A 3,533-nucleotide genomic window follows, 5' to 3' on the forward strand; every position below is an offset into this window, starting at 1 on the left:
AAATCGGAATAAAAAGCGATCAAAAGATGTCACGTGCCCGAGCATGATACTAATAAAAGCCACAACTCGTCCCGCAAAAAATAAGACCTCACATGACTCAGTGGGTCAAAATATGGAAAAATTATAGCTCTCAATATGTGGTGATGCAAAAACTATTTTTACAATAAAAAGCGTCTTTTAGCGTGTGACAGCTGTCAAACATATGGTGGCTTTTTTTTTTTATGATTGGTAATTGACTGTGCGACTATCCTTTTCCTGTCACATTCTCCCTCTGACCTTCTGGCTGCTCTGTTTCTGTCAGTGGACGGGTGTTGTGTGGCTGGCATCATGGTGGCATACTGGAGACAGGCAGGCCTCACCTACATCCGCTACTCTCATATCTGCGCCAGGGCAGTGAGAGCGGCTCTGAAGCCACAATTCAAAGTGGAGGCTGACAAGTTGGCAGTCGCCAATGTGAAGCTCATCAAACCGAAGAAAGAGTAAATGGGATTCTCTCCATCAATCTTGGAACAAGAAGATTCCCTCAGAGCCGCCTCCCGTCTGAACATGTCGCTGTTCCTGTCCTGGAGTACACTGACTAAATGAGTGAATGAATAAATTAGGATTTATTATTTGTAAAAAAAAAAAAAAAACCACCATAAATAGTAAATCAAACCCCACGTTATCACCCCCTTAGTTAGGGAAAAATAATAAAATAAAAAAAATGTATTTATTTCCATTTTCCCATTAGGGTTAGGGATAGGGCCAGGGTTAGGTCTAGGGTTAGGGCTTGGGTTAGGGCTAGGGCTGAGATTAGGGTTAGGGGTGTGTTGGGGTTGGGGTTGAAGTTAGAATTGGGGGGTTTCCACTGTTTGGGCACATCAGGTGCTCTCCAAATGCAACATGGCGTCTGATCTCAATTCCAGTCAATTCTGCGTTGAGAAAGTCAAATGGTGCTCCTTCCCTTCCAAGCTCTGCCATGCGCCTAAACAGTGTTTTACCCCCACATATAGGGTATCAGCGTACTCAGGACAAATTGCAAAACAACTTTTGGGGTCCAATTTCTCCTGTTACCCTTAGGAAAATAAAAAATTGGGGGCAAAAATATCATTGTGGAAAAAAATGTTTTTTTTATTTTCACGCCCGGGCGTTATGAACTTCTGTGAAGCACTGGGGGGTTCAAAGTGCTCACAACACATCTAGATAAGTTCCTTGGTGGGTCTAGTTTCCAAAATGGTGTAATTTGTGGGGGGTTTCACTGTTTTGGTACATCAGGGGCTTTCCAAACGCGACATGGTGTCCGATCTCAATTCCAGCCAAAAACGTCAAATGGCGCTGCTTCCCTTCCGAGCTCTGCCATGCGCCCAAATAGTGGTTTACCCCCACATGTGGGGTATCAGCATACTTAGGACAAATTGCACAATAACTTTTAGAGTCCTGTTACCCTTGGAAAAATAAGAATTGAGGGTGAAAAGATCATTTTTGTGGAAAAAATATGATTTTTTAATTGTACGGCTGTACGTTATAAACTTCTGTGAAGCCCTTGGGGGCTCAAAGTTCTCACCACACATCTAGATAAGTTCCTTGGGGGGTCTAGTTTCCAAAATGGTGTCATTTGTGGGGGATTCCACTGTTTTGGTACATCAGGGGTTTTCCAATCGCGACATGGTGTCCGATCTCAATTCCAGCCAAAAAAGTCAAATGGCGCTGCTTCCATTCTGAGCTATGCCAAGCGCCCAAATAGTCGTAACTTTTAGGGTCCTGTTACCCTTGGGAAAATAAAAATTGGGGGTGAAAACATCATTTTTGTGGAAAAAATATGATTTTTTAATTGTACCACTGTACGTTATAAACTTCTGTGAAGCCCTTGTTGGTTCAAAGTTCTCACCACAAATCTAGATAAGTTCCTTGGGGGGTCTAGTATCCCAAATGGGGTCACTTGTGGGGGGTTTCCACTGTTTAGGTACATCAGGGGCTCTCCAAACGTGACATGGTGTCCAATCTGAATTCTAGCCAATTTTGCATTGAAAAATTCAAACGGCACTCTCTTATGATTGAGTCACCGTAGGAGGCAAAAACAGAAATGCTAGCTAAGTCCAGAAAACCAGAGAGGTTGGCAGCTATCGGATTGCAGACCCCTGAACCGAACAACACAACTAGCAGTAGCCGTGGGGGTTTCCTACGATGCCCTAGACCCCTCGATCACAGCCGGAGAATTAAATAGCCTAAAGACAGAAAGGGAAATCTAAACTGCCCCAGAGCAGACCCCAAAGCAAAAGGCAGCCCCCCACATATAATGACAGTGAAGCAAGAAGAAAGAACACAACACAGACAGAAAGATAGACTGAGCAAAGACGGGGCCCAAGCTAACTAGATAGGAAAGGACAGGAAGGCTGCTGTCTGCAATCCGTGAAAAACCCTATGAAAATAAGAGCCAACAGACTGACAGTGAAAAAGGCCCTGAAGACGCTAGGCTTCAAAAAGACTATGTCAGTACTCAGAAATATTCTGAAGACAGAGCAACAGGCAAAAGAAGAATCAGCTCACCCCAGCAGGGAATGGCAGAATCCAGAAAAGCAAGGCAAACAAAAACAGAACACAAATGCTAAAAGGCAAAGCAGAAAACTTAGCTTTAGAGGAGCAGGAATCAGACTGGTTTCCTAGAAGTCCACAGAGAAATCACCCGCAGGGCAGAAGGGCGTCGGCAGCCTTATATCCAGTCCGTGACTCCACTCAGCCAGTCATCATCATTAGACTCAGGTGCCTGATAATCAGGCTCATTACCTTCCTTTACCAGAATAGGGAGTTCACCAGACCTCAGTGACGAAGGGGAAAATGAACTCACAACAGCGCTCCTTCCCTTCTGAGCTCTGCCATGCGCCGAAACAGTGGTTCCCCCCACATATTAGGTATCAGCGTACTCAGGACAAACTGCACAATAACTTTGGCAGTCCAACTTCTCCTGTTACCCTTGGTAAAATAAAAAAATTGAACCTGAAGTATTTTTTTTTTGTGAAAAAAAGTTGAATGTTCATTTTTTTTTAAATATTCAAAAAATTCCTGTGAAGCACCTGAAGGGTTAATAAACTTCTTGAATGTGGTTTTGAGCACCTTAAGGGGTGCAGTTTTTAGAATGGTGTCACTTTTGGGCATTTTCTATCATATAGACCCCTCAAAGTGGCTTCAAATGTGATGTGGTCCATAAAAATAAAATGGTGTTGCAATAATGAGAAATCGCTGGTCAACTTTTAACTTCCTAAGAAAAAAAATTTGGGTTCCAAAATTGTGCTGATGTAAAGTAAACATGTGGGAAATGTTACTTATTAAGTTTTTTGTGTGCCGTATCTCTGTGATTTAAGGGCATAAAAATTCAAATTGGGAAAATTGCGAAATTTTCGCCAAATTTCCGTTTTTTTTCACAAATAAACGCAAGTTATATGAATGAAATTTTACCACTGGCATGAAGTACAATATGTCACGAGAAAACATTGTCAGAATCACCAGGATCCATGGAAGCGTTCCAGAGTTATTACCTCATAAAGGGACAGTGGTCA

At 42.7% G+C, this 3,533-nt stretch overlaps 1 pseudogene; it reads left to right on the plus strand.

The window, feature by feature from the left end:
• The first annotated feature begins 227 nt into the window (after positions 1-227).
• On the plus strand, positions 228-633 carry LOC141096695 (ATP synthase subunit epsilon, mitochondrial pseudogene; annotated as a pseudogene).
• The last annotated feature ends 2,900 nt before the right edge of the window (positions 634-3,533 follow it).

This window comes from Dendrobates tinctorius, unplaced genomic scaffold, assembly GCF_039654945.1.
Source record: "Dendrobates tinctorius isolate UK_male_01 unplaced genomic scaffold, ASM3965494v1 ptg000078l, whole genome shotgun sequence".
NCBI classification, from domain to species: Eukaryota; Metazoa; Chordata; class Amphibia; order Anura; family Dendrobatidae; genus Dendrobates; species Dendrobates tinctorius.